This window comes from Mytilus galloprovincialis, chromosome 2 (genome assembly GCF_965363235.1).
Source record: "Mytilus galloprovincialis chromosome 2, xbMytGall1.hap1.1, whole genome shotgun sequence".
Lineage (NCBI taxonomy): Eukaryota > Metazoa > Mollusca > Bivalvia > Mytilida > Mytilidae > Mytilus > Mytilus galloprovincialis.
Genome location: NC_134839.1, coordinates 62,799,290 through 62,825,374, shown reverse-complemented (window position 1 = coordinate 62,825,374; position 26,085 = coordinate 62,799,290). Strand labels below are relative to the sequence as shown.

Here is a 26,085-nt window from a genome sequence, read left to right as displayed (position 1 = left end):
GGCATTTAAACAATATTTAAAATATGGGCATCAGCATACCAATAATATAATGAATACTAGATAAAAGTTATGATTATTTTAGAAAATCTATTTTATATCTTTCCTATAAACATAAATATAATTGCATTATACTGGGTGTCTTTAAGGTAATGTAGTTATTTCATTTTATGTTATTAGAAACTTTATACAATAAAATGATTTAGAAACAAATTGAATTTATATTCGCATATTGTATATCAAATTTAAGTGATTCACACAAAATTATCTTTTAAATGAAATCTAAATATTGAACTCTTCCTTACATTGTCACACGGTGGGGTTACATACCTCTTATGATGTTACTAACCCAAACTATCTACCCTACAGATATTTACAAACGTTAGAAAGTGTGATGAAATTCACCCATAAATAAACACATTCTGAAATAAACATACTTTAACTGATGTCAAGGATGTTAAAATTCAATTAAATTCCATTAATTTTCAGTAGAATTAAAAGGTTGATATGCAACTTCATTTGAGAGATGGAGTCTAAATGTAAAATCTGAAGAATTTATTGTTTTTTTACACACTTCATCTGTTAAAATCAGTAATTTATATGAACTACATTTTCTCCTGAGTCAAAGGTTTAACCAGAAACTTTTCTGGAAGCTGAGAATATAAAATGGACTTAATTTAACTTTCTTCAAACATGATAAAGTCATAAATAAGCAAATAATTTTGCCATAAATGGAAAAGTTGACTTCCCTCAACTTTTGTAGTAAGATGTCTATAAAAGTGCATATAATCAGGATTAATTAAAACCTATTTTATATGTTCACTGAATGTTAAAATCTGTGAATGAATAGCTAATTCCAATAATCCTAAGCATTCGTTAACCTAAATTATTAGCAATTTGTACATTTTCCTTTTGATCCTGCTGCCTAATGATTTTTAAGATCATAGACAGGATGTGATACTAAAAATATACAAGACAATGACGTCAATTACAATGCACCAACAACACATTTTTCATGACAATTGGCGTCAATGAAATGTAGGCAATGTCATTCATACAACTGAACAACTATCACAAGTCTTGGTCTTGTTGGTGTGAAAAATATCTTTTTTCAATGCTTTTTGTAAATTCTATATCTTTTAAGAAACATTCTGATAATTAAAAGAATGAAGGCATTTTATTTTTTTGATACAAACTTCATCAGCTTAATTATGTATTAGCTTGCATTCACAGGATCACTTAAGATCACATTTAGTATCAAACACAAAATAATTATCAAATTATAAAATAACTAGGCTACCAATACAATTATATTTCTTTTGACAATTAGTTACATGGAATAGTATTATAGTTTTGTAAATTCTGTCATGGCCAATTTGGTATATGCATTTGTGTTTGCAAACATGTATGGCGCTTTCCACTTTTGTCTCAACAACTCAAACATACATTAAGATACATACATTTCGGAGATATATGATTTTGTGGTTTTGCAAAAGTTTGTATTCAAACCTAGGCTATTTAACAATTATTCTTCATTGAAATTAGAATTCCAGGTTCCTTTTACACATACAATACACAAAAAAAAAGGTACATTGTACAACACAAAAAATAATAAATCAACAGTAGGCAAGATCTCTTACTTATAATTCAAAAATCTGACATATCTAAAAATACATACACAAAGATTGTAGGAATTACCAAACATTTTGGGTAGTTCAACAGACCCCACCAACTCCTCCAAAAACCTTTTTTTTAAATCAAATAAATGTATACAAGCGAAATTGACAGCTTCCAATAAATGATATAGATATATATATAAAAAAGATGTGGTATGATTGCCAATGAGACAACTCTTTACAAGAGACAAAATGACACAGAAATCAACATCTATAGGTCACACTAAAGCTTCAACAATGGGCAAAGCCCATACCACATATTTATCTATAAAATGCCCTGAAATGACAAATGTAAAAATATTCAAAGAGAGAGTCTGACTTGGTACAGACACAGTGTGAGTTCAATTCAAATTGAAACTTGAAAAAATGGCATGAAGTTTAGCAATCCATATGAACAAGCTCAATATTGACTATAAATGACTCTGTAAAGCAAAAACCAATTCAATAACTGACGTTTTAACAACAATCTTGGTAAATAATTGCTCATTTCTTTTTACTTCTATCTCAGCTTCTATCATAAATAAAAGTATTCCATGGTCACATCTGTGTTTGTCCATGGGGTGACAGAATTATTTGCATACAAGGTCAATCAAAGGGCAGATAATTAGTTTAATTTACATCATTATACTGGCGGTCTACTTCTACTACTGTCATTAGCACGGATTGTTTACTATATCTTGTGTGTAAATATTGGACTAGAAAATCAGTAAATTTAGATATAACAAGTTTCAAAAGGCAATGTTTACCAGCTATAATTGTTACTTTCTGAGGAGTAATCTCATGTCTTTACATTTTCCAAGGTATCTTTGTCATTAGAAGTAGGAGGCGGGTTCATTTTATTTTAAAAATAACTTTGTCTTGCTCTTCAAAGAATATTGACTTTGTCAATATAGAAATTTCAACTACAAATTAAACTGTTACAACATAGCTCAATATAGAGAAAATTAGCCATATTACTGGAATTCTATACCTTATCATGTAATCAAATCCAAGTCAATATTTGATTATAATGCTGTATATTCTCAAACTGGGAAAAAGATTGGAATATTCAATATGTAATAAGAAGAGAAAATTTTGGGTTCTATTACTGTATATCTTATCATAACACTATCAACTTATATAATACTATTTGTATAACAGAGGTGATTGATAACTGACAAAAGGGCAACAAAAAATCACCAAAGTAACAGTATCTATACCAAGTTTTATAGTGCAAATGCATTATCAATACAATTCTTCATAAAACATTTATTTTATAAAAAAAAAAAAATTTCACATTTGACCAACAATTAAATTCTTATGGTCTAACCTAAATATTCACTACGATAGATTCTCCATGTCGCAATCAGAACCTGTAGCTTGAATGCATAGGTTGGCTGGTGAGCAGGGGCGGATCCAGCCATTTTAAAAAGGGGGGGGGGGGGGGGGGGTTCCCAACCCAGGACAAAGGGGGCGTTCCAACTATATGTCCCCATTCAAATGCATTGATCGTCCAAAAAAACAGGGTGTTCCAACACCCCGAACCCCCCTCCTAGATCCGCCAATGGGTGAGGGTAATTTAGTACTTTGATAGTCACACTTCAATCTCAGTCTCCACTTTAATGATCTTCAATAGTACTTTTGGGTTTTTTTTTCTAGGAAAGAGAAAGTCATCGAACCCCATAAACCACCCTGCCGACCCTACCGGCTAACAAAAGGTTTGTAACTGGGTTTTTTGTGAGGTTATACAAATGTTGCTCAATCAATGTGTTTGTCACTCTGTTATTTTTTTGGGGCTATTGTTTGTATTTGTCATCTTAATTCTTGTAGACATCAGTGGCGGATCCAGAACTTTTCCTAAGGGGGGGCCTGCTGACTGACCTAAGGGGGGCCCGCTCCAGTCATGTTTCATTGAATCCCTATATAATCAACCAAATTTTTCCCATGAAAGGGGGGCCCGGATCCCTCAGGGCCCCCCTGGATCCGCTAATGGACATAGTGTTTTATGACTTTCTTAGACCTACAGAACTTGGTAAAACATAACTTTTCTAACAATTGAATTATACATCATTACCCTAACGTTATTTTGCTTAACCATACTATCATAGGATATATTGGAGTTAGAGGTCTTGAGGAAAATTATAATAACTGAAAGACATTTGAGTTATTTATTCCAAAAGATGAAGAGAAAAAATGTTGAAATACTTGTTTTGAAAATCTATGAAAGAACAAAATCCTACTGCATACTTTTTAATGCTTCTGATTACCAATGAATATTCTACAGCATAAATATGCAATAGCCCTTCAAAAGTAAAGAAAAACTTTTACAAACATCATTGATATATTTCCACTGCCACTGGGTGTCTCAACAGCCAAATGTGAGTACAGATGTCCAGCTGGAGTTATCAAAACACTCCCATTCATATATTTCATAGGAAATTTAAAATAACCCCTTTATATATTTGCCAGTTATCATGACATCTTATTTAGATGTGAACCACATACAGTATAACTCATATTATTGGACAAAAAAGGTCAGGACACAGTTTTACAGGTTTCTTAACAGAAGATGAACACAATGATTCATTGACATATAAATTTCAACCCATTGTTATATTACCTTAGTGAAATCCCATCCCACTAATATATATTATAACATCTAAAAAGAGTGACCCATACCAGCAGCAAGTCTATGAGTGCCTCTAAATAGGAAGAGATACTCTTCATATGTCACCTTGCACAAATTTATTTTCCTAATGTTCTAACTTTCTTTAAATAATAGATCGATATAAGGCGAGATCTAAGTTTTATACATTTAATAAAACTGAGAATGGAAATGGGGAATGTGTCAAAGTGACAACAACCCCTCTATAGAGCAGACAACAGTCCGCCACCAATGGGTCTTCAAGACTGTATACATTCTTTTTTCTACTCATTAAAGTAAGTGGAAATAAAACCTTCACAAAAACGAGTTAATTTACAATTGATATTTTTCAACTCAAATATGTTTTAAAATTTTCTGTGTTGCCCATTCTAAATAAGACACACAGATTAAAGCAAAATAAAGCACATTAATATTGAACAGAGATTTATAACACAATAACATTGGTATTATGGGTCTCTGATGATGTTTCATGGTTTTGTTGCAGATGAAAATGTGATAAATCAACACTTTCACATGAACATAAATTTTGAAGTATTTTCAGCATAAAAAATCCATGAAATTGTTTAAAAAGGTGATAATGTAACGGTTTATTTCTTCCACTGTGATATTTTATCCTGAGGATAATTTGTCCCGGTAATTTTTTTCCAGGCATGGTATTTCACAGGTTGATTTTTTCCTGAGGAGGGAAAATCTATCTGTGTTATGCGGATAGTATGTACCGGTATACATTTGCCGTACTCTATTTCACAGAACCGTGTGAAATATAATCCCATTTACTACTATATAAGTTACTCACAATTAATATATACCGGACTATAATTATAAAATGTTTCACAAAGGTAGACCAAATTTGCATAATCTATCAAAGGGAGGTAATTATGAGCAAATTATTATTTAAAGATATTAATATAATATATTTCTGAATCTATTTTATAGTGAAATTTTTCCTTGAATCGTATTTTTTATATATTCATTTATATAAAAAGATGACTTACAACTTGATTTTATAAGACAGATAATATTTCACAGGTAAAAACTATGCAGCTGTTAAACATGCTTTTGTTCCAATATATTGTTATGCTATGATTTATCTGATTTCCATATAATCAACAACTACATCTCTGTCCCCAGACAAAACTATTTATATAGTTAAAAATATCATCATAATCAAATTCTTCTATTACTGTTAACAGTAGTAATGCAACTATATTTCTACCTTACTTTTAGATTTATATTTGTACTGAGATCTGAAAACAACTCACTTTTACATGTATTACACTAACCTTATTTGATCATGATATTATTTTCACAATAACGATCTTTGAAATTACTTCTGGTTTTCTTCCCTATGTTTCATGATAATTTTCTTTTTAAAAGGAATGTCTTGAATATTTCAGTTAATTTTTTCAAGGATAATTTGTGAAATTATTTCCCATTATAAATCTTTTTTTTTTTTTAACAATTTCACTTTATTTCAAATACACTATTGTTATTTCATAGTATTTTTAAAGGATAAGTTTTTTTCTAATAACTATTTAATAAGTAACCTACCCAGATAGAATTTCACGGCAAAGGAAAAAATATCCCAGGGAAATATTTTCCTCCGGATAAAAATATAACAACAACTACTGTGACATTTTTTCCTCCGGATCAAATTTCACCCGGATATAATTTTGCTTTACAATAACAACTTAAATGTGCTCTTGCTCATTAGAGCATTTAAGACAATGCACATTTCAAATCCCATAAAATATAAACAATGGGCATTTACTATATTTTAGCAAACAAGTAATTATATCTGCTATAAGACTGAGTTATATGTTCTGGGGGAAATGCTTGGAAAGTTCAATGTGCTATAAAAATCCTTCTAGTTCTAAATTTAAGTGAAATTTAAGCTTTTGATTTAAAATTCATTTGTTTCAAAAACATTAGGTTTTTCTTAATCAATGACATCAAAACTAATGCTGTTGTGTCATCATGAAAAAGGTCCTTCTCGTTTATGTGAAAAATGCATAGAATTTTGTCAATTTTGAATAATCAATTGAAAACTAATAATGAAAGCTATAAATATAAAGACACTCAGATTGTACAACATATTTTAAAAAGAAATATGTTAAGATTCTTATTTTTCTTGATCTTGGGACTGCTTATGAAATTATTGACCTTTTGATCGGCATAAGGACTATAAAAAAGACCTAGAAGACTTATGAGGTTAAATGCTAATATCAGACATTACCCTGTTGACCTAAAAAAGCAGGGTAAGCTTTTTTCAAAAATGAGATTTCAATGAAATATAATCCAAACAAAATATTGATATTTTACATACAAGCATATTTCGTCCACTTCTTTACATAAAATTAAGCTAACTGATTTAAATCGCAATTTGTTTAATCAGCAAACATGGTCCAATTTAAGTTATTTAACGAGCATGACCTCAAATAATTTAAAAACTATATTTAAAAAGTGTCCTTCTTATAATAGTTTATGTTTTAACTTCGGATTCACTTATTTTTATGGGTACCAATTTTTGTGGATTGAGAAAATATTTTACGTTCGTGGATATTTGATTTCAAGCTTTTTCCAAAGTCGGCATACATGCCTGAAGAAAATTTGTACTTCATGGAATTATGGAAGTATTATAAGTATCAATATAATACTTTCATGGTTGAATTCAATTCTTGGTTCATGATTTACCATGAAATCCACAAAAATTGGTATTCAATGAATAATAATGAGTCCACATATATGGTTATAAAATTTTAGTTTTTATTCATTCAAATGTTTACTGTTCTTTCATTTTTTATTGGTTTTAATTCTGATACAATCATTTAAAATTTACAAGTTGACATGAAAATTCATGTCAAAAAATTCTTCTTGTTTTTGTCTTCTTGTTTTTGTGTTTGTGTACAAATTTGTTTTCTTGTTTTTGTGTTTGTGTACAAATTTGTTTACCCAAGTCTATCATACAGAGTTTGTCTATACTTATATGGACTTTAACTTACTTACACCTTTCCCTAAACCCTTAACAAAAGATGCTACAATCCTGTTTTTAATCTAGTAAAAATTTACCATAACCTGTCTGTTTAAAGTGACTGGAAAAGGTTCAAGGATTCAGTAATTGAAAAAAAACACTATAACTTTTTAGGATAATAAATATAATTTAATTTGTAATTTTTTCAAAACAAATGTGAGAGATATTACAAGTTCTGTTACAATACAAACAAACACCTGTACCATCAAAAGATGCTCATATGTTGTTTGAATGGTAACAGATGTTTCAAATAGACTCTCAGCTTAAATCATCACTTTATATGTGTTTGAAGTAATTTTTCAAAAAACTTTAATTATTCTAAGATTTTCTTCAATGATCTTTATAATCAATCTTAAAGCAATGGATATGTTTGAACTATAATACAGGTGTACTTATTCAATATTGATATGCACCTGAAATATGTCCAACCCACAACACTAACATTTACAGTAACTTACGTAAAACTCTTGGCATCAAGCAACATTGAGTTTGAGTTTGAGTGCCGGAAAAAAATGTATGGCAATGAATTTACAAATTTCTCAAATGTATCTTTTTAAAAATTATCAAAATAATTACATTAGATGTATGTTTCATTATAATACGTTATTCTGATTGACTTAAACTGTAACTCGAATAATTCAAGCCCTTTCCGTTTCAGATTTTCTCCCACACGAGGGCTTGAACTCCTTATAATCATTGGCCGCGTCGCCTGGTCTCTGTGAGAGAGCCAATCGGCAGCGATCAGGATAATGAGTCTGCGCAAATGTCTTGTAATTGTCAAACCAAACATGTGTGTTCAATTAACACAAATCCAATAATAATTAATTAACATCAATTAACATCAGTTTACATCATTTAACATTAATTAACATCCAGAAATCCTCCTTCTTTAGCTGCCAACTTAGTAAGCGCTTCATACAAAATGTACTTCGGTCAACGCTTTTACACCCCAATGAAGTTACAAAAAAAAGCATTCAATTCTTAAATAAAAATCAAAAAGTTACTGATATTTGATCAATGCAAAATTGAGAAATTAATAAATCCTGCTACAAGCAATTTAACCAACCTAATTTGAAGACTAAGCATCTTACCTATAATCGACTTTACATTTCACAAAATTTAAATTGAGAAATTTTCAATTCCTGCTCAATACAAATCATTTTGAATATGAATCAATTCTTTAATTACATTTTTGTAAGGCTTAGAGAATTAAAAAGTGAGTATATTTGAAATTTATTCTTCATTCAAACACCCTAAAGTTTGAATCCATATATCAAAACATGATTTTCATTTTAGTACAAAATTGCATGAATTATAAAATTAATGGTTTGAGATATAAAATACATGTACTTAAAAAGATCATGTAACACAATTACAACTCTAATTCAATTTTTGAAACAGATTCCTACACTGAATTAAATTTGACAAAAGTTTTCAATATGAAATGCCTTTTCTCCAATAATTCTGCAACAGTTAGAATGACAAAAAAGATTTAAAAATGATAAATTTCAAACAAACAATTTCAATTCAAATCTAATGATTATGTTATCAGTTATAAACTACCACTAACTGATGTTTTCTGTAATAGAAATGCATATTCTATTAGTTAATAAGAACACAATCACTGAAGCAGTATTTTAAAGTTAAAAAAAATATGTGAATTCTCAAATGTTTGAAAACAAAAACTTACAATCAATAACAGTAACGTACATTTCCAATTTGGCTTTTGTAATCCTACAAATATTATATAATTGAACTATTAAATGAAATCTACAACGGCTGTTCTGTTACGCATCCGTGGATGATCAAAAATACTTTTTTTCAAATGTCAACAGCCTGAATTGTGTCATCACTGTAAATCCCGGGTATTGATATACGTATTAAAGGGGAATCACTCAAGCATTAACTGATATTCGACTCTCAACAGCACTTCTTTTATCACTGAATAACAGTAAGGCATTAGACATTCATTATGATGCTAATTGCTCGGTCATTTAAACAAGTATAAAAGAGCATGACATAGAAAAATGTAAATAAATCTGTAAATGGACAGGTTACCTTTACATGGAAGCTAATCTCCTTAATACTTCTGAAGTGTAAATACATTCTATTAAAATCGTCAGGTAAAATAAAAGAGATTGGCCTTTTGTTAGAACTAGATTTAGGCAATATTGAATTATTGTATGACAACAAAACATTAATGTATTATAACAGGTGATGATGTAATGATCTAAATCAAATGTGTTATGATAGGGAAATACATTCTCACACATTCTTTAATGAAAATCACACTTTCAAATTATTTCTATTTAAGATTTATTCAAATTTTATACAATTCATTTTTATTAAATGCTGTGATCAAATAAACTTTGACACCTTCCACTCTAATACTAAATAATAGTTAGAAAAATATTTTTGCCACTTTTAAAATAACTTAATGGTCCTTTTTGAATGTTTTATTTCCATTTTCAAAGGCCTTTCATACCAGTTCAACAATGGGTCAACATGACTTAAATTTCCTGTATCTGTGTTTTTATTGTCCATTTTACTTTCATTATTTTCGGAGTTAAAAGTGTTTTTTTTCTAAAGTAATTTTGTCTATGTCCTTATAAGTAACTTTTGTAATTCCAATAATCAAGAAAAAAGTAGATGGCTTAAAAGTGACTAGAAAAATACCTTAGGTCCGTCAAATTTTCATCCTGTAATCTGTCCTTTAAGGAGTTTGGTGTTTTGGTAGATATTTATAGTCTCAATTTAAAACTAACAATGTTTTTGGAATCAGGGTTATTTAAAGCTTGACTAATTGTGTAGACATAGGTCTGAAGTGGAAGACCTTTAGTTGACCTGTAGGGTTACAGCTTCTTATTGACATTTACCTAACATATATACTTTTATTCATATCTTAAATTCCTGTAAATTCAGAAAGTTTTTTTTTTAATGCAAATAATGCGATTGTGTGAGTATCACAAAAATAAGAACTTGAATTTTTGATTATCAATCTGTATGCAAATTTTCCTGAAATTACATATAATTTAAATCTCAAATTTTTGTTCATTCCTCAAATATAGCAATAATTTCTGAACTCACAATTTCTACTTAAAATACATAAATTTGAAATGTTTTTATCACATATATATAAATATGTAATATTTTCTTGAAATTTAAACTATTTGTACACTTATCAACAAAAATAATTTTCTTAAAATGTAACTCTTATCAATTAAGGTTGACTGATTGATTGTTGTTGTTTTAACACCACTTTTAAGTTCCACTTTGGGCTATTTCTTGGCAGCCAGTTTTCGTTGGTGGAGGAAGCCAGAGTGCCCAGAGAAAACCATTGAACTTAATGTTATGATAGGCAAGTTTAAGACTAATCTAAATTGCCAAAGCAGGCTATATTCTTGACTTTAAATGTAAAATAAAGAGATGTGGTATGATTCCCAATGAAATCCATCAGAGATTGCCAATAAGACAACTATCAACCAGAGACCTTTTAATGACTTTAGGGTACTGCATGGCCTTTAAGAGAGAGCAAAAACCATACAGCATAGCATGCCATCAAAGGGCCCTGACATCATAAAAGGTAAAATAATTCAAACAAGAAAACTAACAGCCTGAATTAAATGCAAAGCAATGAACAGAAAACAGACATGATATAAAGCAGCAAATAACAAATTACAAGCACCAGACATGAGACAGTCACATACAGAATGTGGTTAATGGTTAAACATGTTTGCATGCAACCAACCCCCTCCCTTTTCAAACATGGGACAGTAATGTTAAAGCACAACACAAGACAAAACTATAACCAGGTGCTCCGCAGGGTGCAGCTTTATACGACCGCAGAGGTCGATCCCTGAACAGTTGGGGCAGGTATGGACAAAACATTTAAGCGTGATACAGCTCTGAATTTGGATTGTGATCAAATTTTTGACATTATATGGTTTTTTTTACACAAAACAAATGTCAAGATTTTACAAATCAATTAAAGATTTCTTCTTCAAACTTATTTAAATCTAAAATTAAATAGTTGACACAGCATAGGTTTCTGACACAGAATGAATGTGGTCTAATGTACTTAAAAATTTTTTTGCCTTTGAGCAATTCGCTATGCTGTTGAATATTAATCCTGTCAAAAAAATGTTTGAAGAAATTTTCTTTTTATTTATGAAATCTGAAATGAGAACAAGTATGGACACAACTTTTGAGCTAAAAATATTTTAGATAAGATAAGGAAAAAAAAACTTCATCAGCAACATTTTATATTGGCAAATTTCCAATGAAGTTATTTACATAAAGTTATTGGCAAATAAAAATAGAAAATGACATCATAGTCATGTCTGGCAAATGTCCAACATACATTATCTAAAAACATTTTAGATAAGATAAGGAAAAAAAGCTTCATCAGCAACATTTTATATTGGCAAATTTCCAATGAAGTTATTTACATAAAGTTATTGGCAAATAAAAATAGAAAATGACATCATAGTCATGTCTGGCAAATTTCCAACATATATTATCAACTACTATTCTATACAAAGAAAGATAACTCCAATTGAAAATTAATTGCTATTGCACAATATTGCGCAATTAGATATTTCTTGCTATTGTGCAATACTGTGCAATTGAAAATTTCTTGCTATTGCACAATACTTAATATGGAATCCTGATTTGGACCAACTTGAAAACTGGGCCCATAATCAAAAATCAAAGTACATGTTTAGATAAAGCATATCAAATAAGCCCAATAATTTAATTTTTGTTAAAATCAAACTTAGTTTAATTTTGGACCCTTTGGACCTTAATGTAGACCAATTTGAAAACTGGACCAAAAATTAAGAATCTACATACACAGTTAGATTTGGCATATCAAAGAACCCATTTATTCAATTTTTGATGAAATCAAACAAAGTTTAATTTTGGACCCCCATTTGGACCAACTTGAAAACTAGGCCAATAATTAAAAATCTAAGTACATTTTTAAATTCAGCATATCAAAGAACCCCAAGGATTCAATTTTTGTCAAAATCAAACTAAGTTTAATTTTGGACCCTTTGGACCTTAATGTAGACCAATTTGAAAACGGGACCAAAAATTAAGAATCTACATACATAGTTAGATTCGGAATATCAAAGAACCCCAAGGATTCAATTTTTGTCAAAATCAAACTAAGTTCAATTTTGGACCCTTTGGGCCCCTTATTCCTAAACTGTTGGGACCAAAACTCCCAAAATCAAACCCAACCTTCCTTTTATGGTCATAAACCTTGTGTTTAAATTTCATAGATTTCTATTTACTTATACTAAAGTTATGGTGCAAAAACCAAAAATAATGCTTATTTGGGCCCCTTTTTGGCCCCTAATTCATAAACTGTTGTGACCTCAACTCCAAAAATCAATCCCAACCTTCCTTTTGTGGTCATAAACCTTGTGTTTAAATTTCATTGATTTCTATTTACTTATACTAAAGTTATTGTGCGAAAACCAAGAATAATGCTTATTTGGGCCCTTTTTTGGCCCTTTAATTCCTAAACTGTTGGAACCAAAACTCCCAAAATCAATCCCAACCTTTCTTTTGTGGTCATAAACCTTGTGTCAAAATTTCAAAGATTTCTATTCACTTAAACTAAAGTTATAGTGCGAAAACCAAGAAAATGCTTATTTGGGCCCTTTTTGGCCCCTAATTCCTAAAATGTTGGGACCAAAACTCCCAAAATCAATCCCAACCTTCCTTTTGTGGTCATAAACCTTGTGTTAAAATTTCATTGATTTCTATTCACTTTTACTAAAGTTAGAGTGCGAAAACTAAAAGTATTTGGACGAAGACGACGATGACGACGACGCAGGACGACGACGCCAACGTGATAGCAATATACGACCAAAAAATTAAAATTTTTGCGGTCTTATAAAAAGCATATTGAAAAGGGCTTGAATTAACTCATCAGATGAACCTACACAAACAATTAATACTATTTGCTTGTTAATTAATCTTGAATGTCAATCTGAGTTTCTACAGATTTGTGGTACATGTATTTCTTACTAATTGTGTATTCTTATGATGATGGTTATTTGTTTAAAAACATACATAAGGACATATAGAAACCATTTCCTACATAGACAATAGAGCAAACTTACCCCAATTTTCTAAAACTATTTTGAATATGAACAATTCAAATACAATACTTATCATGTTTATTACATTGTATTATTTCATATAATGTCATAATCTGTTGTATTGTAATTTATTTTTCACACATTTGGTATTAATATATAGAGAATAATACATGGCAAAATCCGTATCATATGTCGTATCATCCCGAGACATCAATATCAGCCCAAGGGCCTTTAGGCCCGAGGGATGATATTGGTCGAGGGTGATACGGCATGTGATACGGATTTTGCCATGTATTATACGCTTTATCATATATTTCAACAGAAGAGTATTATATTATATGAACTGTTTTCTGATCCCGATAGATTAGCACTGGGTTACCTTCAGTTCTGCTTTTGTCTTGGTTCAAAGCCTTAAAGTAACTGCTTATACAAAGCACCTGGGTTACCTTACCATTTGCCTGCTGCTGTTTTAAAAATATTTTGTTTATTATTGTATTTATTTGAGTGTTTTGTATTTTTCATAGTTGCATTTAGTGTGCCAAAAAATATGCAAACTTGATGTTCGTGACGTCACATACAATATGAAAACTCGACGTTCGTGACGTTACATACCAAACAATGACGTCATTAAAAAAAATGACCTATTTTGAGGAAATTTTTTCTTAAGCAAAAAAAAAAAAAACAAAAAACTTTATGTAAAAAAAAAAAAAAAAAAAAGGTATGCGATACGGGTTTTACCATGCGATACGGGGTATGCGATACGGGTTTAGCTATACGATACGGGGTATGCGATACAGGGTAGGTGATACAGACTGGAAAAACAACCTTTATTAGATATACAAAATAGCTGTATTTTGTACTAAATATATGATAAATCACAATACTGTGTAATAAGTAAAGCTTATGTCAGGATTACCCATTTTCTTTAAACATATTCTAGCCCCTTTATGAAACAGAGAATAACTTTCAGAAATAGATTTTCAAATATGTGTGTCAAATGAAAACAAAAATTTGGCATTAATAGACATTTGATCTTTTGCTTCTTATTCAAAAGGAAAACTAATTTGTAGGCTAATGACAAAATTTTTTAATATAAATATTTTCAAAACTAGATAAAGCCAATGAAAGTTTATTGTAGAAGTATAAAAATAATGTTGAACAACATTGGGAAAGTGATTAACTTAACATGTCATGACTTTGGGATTTTTAGAACTTACATAATAAACATATCTATAACACTAAAATAATGAGGTCCAATTTATCAGCCGTCATGGGGTAAAAACGACAAATCAAAGAATTCAACTTTATATATAGCTAACATAGGACAATGGTGCTGATTAAAAATTACACAACTCCAGACCCTTTTGTTTTACACATAATTAATATTGCCAATAATTAAGAAGTTCTGGGTCGAATCAGATACCGATACCAATACTTATACCTATTACCTTATCTGTACGTTCCGCATCTGACGAGCGCACCACCAAACAGTGTATTTAGGATTTTACTATATACACGGGCCATTTCACAACGGTGCATTACGTTTGCGCGCATTACCATTACATTTGCGCGCAAAAATCATTACGTTTGCGCGCAGCTTTTGATTACATTTGCGCACATTTTATTGACAGGTAAACTCAGGTAAAATACAGGTAATAATACTGATTTATTTATCCAACTTCGCATTCTTCGTTTTTTATACTTAACACTTAGCCCTATAGTTTCTGAATTTTGTGCAACCAACTTTGGCCTAAATGAAAACGGCAGCGTTCTATTCTGGAAATACCGATCTAAATGCATTGTGTATTGCGATTTCAAAGTCAATATGTACGATTCTTGGTTTAAACAATACACAACGAAGATATCATGTTGAGAAAAACAGTGTAAATTTCCTCTGATTTGGATGGTAAGAGAGCAAATACTAGTGGTACATAATGTCCCAATTTTAATCAATGAAACGTGTAAAGTTTTTCAAAATCTTTTGGACAGTAACTGAAAGTTCCATCAATTAAAATTTCTGAAGCTTTTGTGCATAATGCATCAAGATTGGAATTGCATGACAGTATAACAATACCATGCTCTATGCTGTTGAAATGATTCCTCAATTATGATTTAATTCAATTTTTATTTATATTTTATGCTCTTCAACTTCGTACTTTATTTGGCCTTTTTAACTTTTTTGGATTCGAGCGTCACTGATGAGTCTTTTATAGACGAAACGTGTGTCTGGCGTATATACAAAATTTAGTCCTGGTATCTATGATGAGTTTATTTACCTGAGTTTACCTGTAAAATGAATGCGCGCAAATGTAATCAAAAGCAGCGCAAACGTAAAACATTTTAATCCCCAAATGCGCACAAACGTAGTGCGCCCAGAATCACAGGGTTGACACTACAAAATTCAATCATTGTCACATTGTTCCCTATTGTAGTATTTTAATCATTATGACTTTCTAAGATGACAATATGAATACTAAAAATCTGGACTTAAAATAAAGCCTATAGGTACAGTTTCAATTTGTTAGTCGGTATGACGTATAAAAACAGCAAATCAAAGAGGTCAATGTTATTTATAACTAACATTGAACAATGCTGTTGATTAAAAAATAATCCCTTCCAGGCCCTTTTGTTTTCCAAATAATTAATACTATCAATAATTGATAGGTTCCAGGTCGATGGGTTCAAACAGAAAGATCTTGAAAGCAAAGAAAACTGTGCATCTTATAATCGACATGACTTTATCAGATGACAATACCAATACTAAAATAAGGCATACGCATAGTTATATACTTTAATTCAGTCAAAACCTCAAAAAGTCAAGTATGATAATAATGTTCAATACAACTTGATAAAATGTGTTGAAAAAATAAACATCTTACAAACATGTTTAACCCCACCGCATTTTTGCACCTGTCCCAAGTCAGGAGCCTCTGGCCTTTGTTAGTCTTGTATTATTTTAATTTTTAGTTTCTTGTTTACAATTTGGAGTTAAGTATGGTGTTCATTATCACTGAACCAGTATATATTTGTTTAGGGGCCAGCTGAAGGACGCCTCCGGGTGCAAGAATTTCTCGTTGCATTGAAGATCTGTTGGTGACCTTCTGCTGTTGTCTGCTCTATGGTTGGGTTGTTGTCTCTTTGGCACATTCCCCATTTCCATTCTCAATTTTATGATGACATAATCAGTTTTTAATATTATTTATACAGCTAGGTTGATTTCAATAAGTAATCTGTTATTTTGTATTTGAAAGAATTAACATTTATATATTTCTTAACGGAATTGGCAAATTATTCCACAAGAATGGTCCAGAATACATAAAATATTTTTTGAACAATTCTGTTTTTGGTTTAGGGAGTATCAGGTTTCCTTGAACAGCATTTCTCAAGGGGAAAATACTACTTGCATACATACTGTTATTATCTAAGGCAATATCATATCAAGTAAGAAATGCAACAATCTAGAACTATTTCATGTATTTAAAACCTTGCTAGGAGTGCTAGCTTGTATAAGGGGATGTTTAGAATACATTTCCAACCAGAGTTCATCAGTTCATGGTTATGGATTGAAATTGGATACCAAAATGACCACATAATTTATAGAAGTGAAGTTCAATCAACATTGGATGTCGTCCAAAAAACTTTAAATCAATTAATTTCCTACACATATACAATGGAAATCTATAATACATTGTTGAATACGAGTGGTCAAGAAATATTTTTACACAACCTCATCGGTTATTTTCATTTGTACTCAGCATGCTTCAAAACCATTATAGACGTCCATTTAAATGATAAATATTTGATGTATATTTATATATAAAACAAACATCAATATAAGAAATATGTTACATTAAGTCTGAACAAATATGACACAACTTTGTCTATTACTGTTTTTTTTTTTCAATTTTAAACAGTTGCTAAAAACTTGAACACATTTTTCTAATCAAAAATGATAAAAAAAAACAAAAAACAAAAAAACAAAAAACAAAAAACAAAAAACAAAAACAAAAACCCCAATAAGCTTGATACTGAAGCTTGAATCTTGATTTTTTTTTTCAATTATAAACAGTTGCTTAAAACTTGAACACATATTTCTAATCATAAATAATTTTTAAAAAATCCCAATAAGCTTGATACTGATGGTTTCCCCATAAAAAAAATGTATGAATTGCTGATGTGGCTTAATAAAACTTGTGTAACAAACAAGTTTAGAAGAATTTATCAATCCTAGTCCAAATAAGTTATAAAATTTAACTAATTAGATATGAAACCAACTGTATGTTATGTATGCCCCTAGAATTTGGCTTATAACTCTCATTTCTTTTATTATATTTAAAAAGAGGGTTTCTCATTCTGTTGAGAGTGAGTTACAATATTTCTTGCAAGAGTGTTAGTGTGCAAGAACAGAGAAATATATACCGTAACTCTCAATCAAACAGAGAGAGATATGAATAAAGGAGACATGGAGTATGTGCCCTTGAATGAGAAAGCAACCCAACAACTCAAAACTATAAAACAGTTACTCCTTCTACAATGTAGACCCTTGTGATTGTAAAGAACAATATACTAGTAGCGTTCAAAGCCTCCATTAAAGTACATCATACTAAATTAGCTATCAATCACAGCAATTGAAATAACTGTGGTAAATACCTTTCAACTTACATCATGTACATATGACCGGACTGGATCGCATGTCAATAAGTGGGGGAGCTAGCTGACATTCTGCGACCCAGTTCTGATCATATTATATTGTAGGGGAACTAACTCTGAATAATGATGGTAGAGCATAGGTAACGCATTGTCTGGTTTTCTTTGTATAACGCACAAAAAGTCAATAAAACACTAAGTTCAATGATTGTATATTGATTATTCTCGAATAGATCATGCATTCATATTTACAACACAAGTAATACATGTATACGGATATGCAACTAAGTCACCATGATGTGACAAAGCCTATGATTATCCAATCCTCTGAATTACATAAAGTTAATATATCCAAGTCCCTTTCTAAAAACGCATCTCTCTCTTCTAATTTCAATAACCATATATGTATATCATTTATTAAATAGTAACTTGACCAATCAAAATACATAACTCCCAAAAAGGGGAGGGTAATTATTTTAATCCTTACTATTGAACATATGGTCCCTTAGATACCTTTTTATCAATTACAATCTAATAGTTAAAGTATAAAATTATGTAACTAAAATATAACACTTCTATTGTATTTTATCTTAAATAGGAAATAGCTAATTACAGTCTTATTGTAATATTTTGAAGGTGCTAATAGCTTTACCTCAAGTTTACTTTACTCCGTAATCCAGAATTAAGAAAGACAGTCTAATTATATTCTCTTTAAGATGTGGAATATTTGCAATAAGCCCTTACTCAGTTTTGACATGTTGATATTCTAACACTTTAATTCAACCTTTAAGAATAAAGAAAATATAGATTTATTTATATAAAACTATTCAAAATTATTGCCAAGGAAAAATACCTCATTTTTCCTTGGTGATATACATACAACATATCTACTGTATATATATATGTAATATTTTAATTTATTTTTTTTTAACCTGAAATCCATTTACACTTGATATTCTAATCTAAAACAATCCAACATACAACAATCATTTTCATGAATGAATTTCTAATCAAGTCTGTGATCTATAATTGCTCATTACATATTAAATGACAAATTTAAGTCAAATTTATACAAGGGAGGATGATAAAAGGACAGGAAGTTTCTATTTCCCATGACCTTAAGTAGTGCATATTCAGTAAAGTCAACCAGAACTAAACATAACATAATAAATTTATAAAAACTCATACAACTATGTACCAAAGATCCTCCCAATATTTGCTAGACTATTTGACAATTAAAGAAGACACTGCTTTGTCCATAAAATATTCAAAGTCCACTGGTGGTTATTAGTTTACAAGTACATGAGAATTAACTTAAATAAACTATAAATGGGGAATGTGTCCATGGGACACAGATGAAGCCCCTGCTTGCTTATCATATAAAATTATAAAGGGAAAAAATGAAGAACATTAAGTTGAAAGTGCTTGAAAGAAAGATTGTTATAATTTTTCAGTGAACATTGAATTATATAAAGCATTGGTTGTAGTTGATTCAACTACAATTATGGACAAAGAAAGATAACTCCAATAATAAAAATTACTTTTAACAATTACATCATTGATATTTTTAGAACAGATATTAAATTCCTATTTTTCCATTTGTAAAGGGGCATTACTCTAGAACAGTTGAAGTGACACCACCAAAATTCAAACTATTTGTAAAGGGGCATAACTTTGGAATAGTAAAAGTGACGCTACATAAGTTTCATAACATTTGGTTGCAGTAAACTAAAGTTATGAGAACAGAAACCAAATTTGGGATGTATGTATGTACAGATGGACAAGGGTAAAACTTAATGCCCCCTCCACTACGACATGGGCATAAAAACCAAGATATAGAAGTATACAAAGAAACATGTCCATTTTACTATAGAGCCAGGAGTCTAATCAATCAGTATAATGTCATATTTTACATTAAATTGAGAATGGAAATGAGGAATGTGTCAAATTAAAGTGACAATAACCTAACCAAAGAACAGAAAATAACAAAAAGCCACTAATAAATCTTCTACACAGCAAGAAAATCCCACAGCCAGAGGTGGGCTTCAGCTGGCCCCTAAAGTACAATATGCTAAAAATATGTATATTAGTTTAGTGAAAATGGACGTCATGTTTTGTAATTTGAGGATTTAGTCTCTGTTCAAAATTTCTGTACTGTAAGATATTTAGGGCTTGATCTGTAGCATAGACACTTATTGATTTTTACATCTATATGTTGACCTCAAGATGTCTGTTTGATTATATGTCGCTTGGTTTTTGTCTTGCAAAAAAACTGAAATTTTACCATCACAGTATACATTTATTGACTAGAGGCTCTAAAGAGCCTGTGTCGGTCATCTTGGTCTATGTGCATATTAAACAAAGGACACAGATGGATTCATGACAAAATTGTGTTTTGGTGATGGTGATGTGTTTGTAGATCTTACTTTCACTGAACATTCTTGCTACTTACAATTTTCTCTATCTATATAGACTTGGCCATTTGGATACAGAGGAAAATATTTGTAAAAACTTACAAAAATTTATCAAATTAATGAAAATTGATAAAAATTGACTATAAAGGGCAATAACTCCTTAAGGGGTCAACTGACAATTGTGGTCATGTTGACTTATAATTAGATCTTACTTTGCTGAACATTATTGCTGTTTACAGTTTATCTCCATCTATAATAGTATTTAAGACCACAAAATTTCTTTAAAAATTACCAATTGGGGGGCAGCAACCCAACAACCGGTTGTCTGATTCATCTGAAAATTTCAGGGCAGATAGATCTTGACCTGATAAACAATTTTACCCCATAAGATTTGCTCTTAATGCTTTGGTTTAGGAGTTATAAGCCAAAATCAACATTTTACCCCTATGTTCTATTTTTAGCCATGGTGGCCATCTTCGTTAGTTGGCCGGGTCACCGGACACATTTTTTAAACTAGATACCCCAATGATGATTGCGGCCAAGTTTGGTTAAATTTGGCCCAGTAGTTTCAGAGGAGAACATTTTTGTAAAAGTTAACAACAACGGACGGCGACGGACGACGGACGCCAAGTGATGAGAAAAGCTCACTTGGCCCTTTGGGCCAGGTGAGCTAATAAAAAGTATGTATGTAGATATCACACCCCACAAACTCCATAAAAATTATTGTTTTAATTTAATGTCTGTTTACCTTCATGTTTTATTTAGTCACTGAAGAAAACACCCAAAAGCCACCAATAGGTCTTCAACACAGGGAGAAAATTGCACACCCAGAGGCGGGATTCGGGTGGTCCTAAATAATTTGCATTTGTTTAGTGAAAATGGACTTTATGTTTTGTAATTTTGAGAATTGGGCATTAATCACAATTTCTTTACTGTTAAATATTCAGGGTTTGACCTATTGCATAGACTCCTGTCAATTTTTAAATCTATGTGTTGACCTCAAGATTTCTTTTTGGTTAAATGTGGCACTTGGTTTTTGCCTTGCAAAAAAATAGAAATTCTCCCATTACAATAAAATATTTATTAATAAAAAAGTATGTATGTAAATATCACACACCATAATAGCCATAAAAATTATTTTTTTTATTTTAATGTCTGTTAACCTTCATGTTTTATTTAGAGAGGACAGGTTGTTCTAAAATTTAAATTATAAGCCATTTATATTAGCACAGTCCAATTCTTTCTGTTAATCCACATCAAAGCAATTATGCAGATCCAACATGCCAAAAATGTTGTAGATCAGATAGAACCTATGACAAACATAAAATATCAAAGACAAAATTAGTACAATTACATCTTTTTATTTTTCAATCCTCATTGCCAATATGGTTTTGTCATCTATGATCTAAGACTAAAATGTGATTTAAATTTTTGTGATATTGAGAAAAATACTGTTTAATTCATATAAAAATTTCAAAATGAGAGTTTGAATTATTGTGATAATACATGTAACCCTGTCATATTCTTCACAATAATAAAAACCTTGCAATAATTTCTGAATTTACAGTAAGACAATTATTTATGATACTATATAATTTCATGACAAGGTCTGGAAAAATTCCAAATATTTCAATCATAAAAATAAGAGAATTACATGGATCATGTATTTTAATGAGGTTATCGGAGCATCTATTGTTAAACACAGACAATTTTGATACTAGTTTTCAGGATCAATTGAGCGTTTAATTAAGTTGTCTTAAAGGACAAAGATCCAAACTCATCATGTCATTAGTTGCTTATCAAACTATTTCATCTCTCTTATTTGTGACAAGACAATACCTCCAGAATTATGGTAAATTGCCATTTACATGAAAAATTTAGATTCACTGACAGTTTAAGGTTACTGGAACTAAATCCAGGACAAACAGCAAAAGTACACAAAAAAAAATTATTGCAAGTTAATCGACTTTTATATACCCTTGTTGACTAAAAACATACATGTACCAAGCACCAAGCATTTTTTTACAAAATTAAATAGCCTTCCACTTTTGATTTGTATATAGCTGGCAGATGTGCTAGGTTTTTCCTTTTTGTAAATTTTAGTCGACTATTTAGGGAAGTTTATCGTCCAATCTGATTGTATGGACATTCTCAGATAGAGAATTCTTAAACTATGGAAAGTTTCATCCATTTCAGTCACACAATTAAGGAGGTGTAGAAGTGACAAGGCACATGAATAGAAACACAGACGGCCAAAAAAATAGGGATTCCTTTGTACACCCACAAAAAGTTGGTTTGCAGGAGGACATATCAATAAAAAGGTTTATAAATCATAAAATATTCAAAAATATATTCACTCCTTTGGGTGTTGTTATTTTGTTCGATAAGTTTGAATAGGAATTCTAGTCATTCATTGTACCAAATTCATAATTCGCGGATAGTTTATTTTCCTAAAGAATAAAAGGTCAAAACAGGGGATGTTGGGTATGACAATGTCAAGAAGAGCGACCCAATCAATATGTAAAATTCCAATATATCTTTGCACCAAATCAAAAGAATTGGTATTTATTTTGTATATAATGTCAAAGCAATAATAGGCCATACTTTCCATGAGATTTAAAAGATAACTAGACATGATTAATGAACGACATCCAAAGTGGTGATAAATGATGAATTGTTTAATTTTATTATTTTCTAACGAGTAAGTAATTCCATTCAAGTGTAATAGCTTAAGATGAACTCCAACCAATTTTGATCAGTATAATCATTTTCAACCAGAAACTACAAAAACTTAAATAATTTGAATTAAACAAGTACAAATCTTGTCAACTTTATCTAAAGGTTACGAGACACTGCTTACAATTTGAGCAGTTTTAGTATATACTTATTAACAATGTGTGTTATCTAAGGGTACAAGCACCTATAACTTTAATCAATCCGCTGTGATCGAGATCAATTTTCATGCTAGCGGTAGGTCGCAGTATTTACACTAAGTTCTGTCTGCAGAGTATTGTGTTTGTGAAATTGTGCATCAATGTTTAACTTACAGCTGACTGCACTCAAATCAAATATGTCTGACAGACAGCTGTTGTTATGTCAATAATGGCAATTATTTACATCAATAAAGTCAATGTTTAAGTAAATATTCACCTTTGAATTTAAATAAGTTTCAGGTAAATAAATAAACATGTTAGTATGCAGAGTGAAATGGATTTGCCATGTTTATTTCTACTGCCCTTTCAACATCCTAATCAATTAATGATGATCAATTTGAACAAGTTTTGTTAATTCAATATAACTATCAATCTGAATAGGATTTTGTTTGTATTTATCCTAAATTATCTCATATGATTCCTCCAAAAAATTAACATATATGTGACATATGTGTTCAAGCCATTTTATTTAATTATGTCTCCAAAATTTTTTTTCAAAAAATTTTTTTTTTGTTTTATACAGAAAACTGTTTAGAAGTTTGGCTAATACACAGTGATTGTGTAAATCTTCTAGTTGCAAATTTAATTCAAATCGGTCACCATTAAAAATAAATCTTGGCAGTTTCTTCATTTTACCTTTGGATCAATCACAACTATATGGCCATGGACCAATCACAAGTACATCATCAGTACATGGTCATAAACAGTGTTTAATTTTAATTTTTAATTGTTTAATTTTTTTTTTATAAAATTTTGGTTCAAAAAAAAAATAAAATATATTCTTTATGTGTAGCTAACATCACAAAACTTTACAAAAATTTATAAATGTCAATATGAGAACGTTTTAATCATTTTTTAAGTTATACTTCAAACTAAGAGGGGCACGCATATCAAATGGATTAGAAAATTATATAGTATGTTTGATCCTCCAAGCACTACCAGACTTTGAGATTTTTATACTTGTAGTTTTTTGGAGGTTTTTTTTCACGTCAGTTCATAAGGTTAATTTGACATATCGACAGGGAACATTAGACTTATATTCAAAAGACCTTGTGGTTTTCTCCTCAGCGTAAAATGAGCAAAGGTTTTCAGCATCTTTCTGTTCTTGTTCTTGAGTTGATTTGCTTGAATTTAGTGTAAAATAGCAAAACGAAAGCGGAATAGTTTCCGGACATTACATGTTTGAAAATAAAATACCAAAAACAAGGATTTGTATATTACTTGTTAATATTATACGAGAGAGAGAAATCAAGGACAGGTGCATGTGTTTTTCAATAATCTTTAGTGACATACCAGTTTTTTCGAATATTGTGCTGTTATAAATGTATAATCCAAATTAATAAATTGCCAAATTTTCAAGGCTACATCACGTTTATTTAAGTCCTATATGTTTTGTCTTCATGTTTATCCACACGAATATTCGTATTAATATTAACAGACGTCTCATTTTCCATGTGCTTTTGTATTATTTCTTAAATGTTTATCGCATGTAAATTACTGAATTATTACACATAACTATTTTAATAATAGGTTTAAATATTTTATATATGACAAACCATGCATGGAACAAATTAAAACCTGTAGCATAACATACTTATATACTTACAAGAACATATGATCATCCTTATAATGGAAAAGCATACATTCAACGCCTTTGTATATTTTATTCAAAGGTTCAATGATGCATATGCCAACCACTTTTAAGATTCTTTCCTTTAGTATTATCTTTTAATCAGATATAAAACACTGATACTAATTAAAATGTGATATGCATTTTTCGTCAAAACTTGTGACCTAACAACACAATAAATAAAAAAAAACTTTTTGTGACCAAGCTCGCAGTTTATGAAAAACAAATATGCTGTGACAGACATAAACCAACAACCAGTTCAGTAAAAAAAAAACTTAAATTGTTGGAGGAGAAAAAATATAACAGCAATACCAAACTGTTTAACTCCAAGTAAATTTCAATAAGCGAAGTCTATAAAACTGTCCATGACAAAATCAAACCGTCTTTCAATCGCCGGAACGAGTGAAACAACTATCATATCATATTATTCCTGTCTTGGTACACTGAGACATTTTCCGACTGAGAAATTGGTGTTTAAAACCTGGTTTTATTGCTAGCTGACCAACTTATAAAACAGTCGTTTATAGTACCGCAATATAAGTGACAAAATTTGGCGACGAACCCAAACAGACGTAAATGTGACAATAATTGGAATCCAGCAGCCAAATTTGTGTAAACATACATCAGATCTGATTTGAGAATTCAAACAAACATACAAACATATCTAATATAAAAGAAGACAACAAAAACTGTATTGTAGTTGATAGCATATTTGACAGTGGTGTCAACTTAAAGGTTTTTGTAGTTGATAGTATGTTGACAAAGACGCCGATTAAAAAGTTTGTGTAATTGATAGAACAGATTTAATCTCTTTATTACAGGAGCCAAATAACGAATTATACCAAATCCAAATTGAAAATATAACCTGGAAACTCCTTAGAAAAACACTTTGTTTCCATTCTCAATTTTAGACAAAAAATGGAAGTGTTCAACAAATCCATGACATAAGTTGGGAAAAACAAAATAAAGACATTTAACTACGTTGTACTAGAAAATAACT

General features: G+C 30.3%; 1 protein-coding gene across 10 annotated transcripts in view; it reads right to left on the bottom strand.

The window, feature by feature from the left end:
- Nucleotides 1–24,599, bottom strand: part of LOC143064082 (thrombospondin type-1 domain-containing protein 7B-like) — a 197,639-nt gene extending 173,040 nt beyond the window's left edge. For 5 of the 10 annotated variants that reach the window (XM_076236626.1, XM_076236621.1, XM_076236624.1 and 2 more), the window contains exon 1: nucleotides 9,039–9,284. The gene's annotated coding sequence lies outside the window, so the exon portion shown is untranslated. Of the gene's footprint in view, nucleotides 1–9,038; nucleotides 9,286–24,504 lie in introns of those variants that run through there. The other 5 variants (XM_076236630.1, XM_076236632.1, XM_076236622.1 and 2 more) reach the window with 4 other exon arrangements.
- Between the last annotated feature and the right edge of the window lie 1,486 nt (nucleotides 24,600–26,085).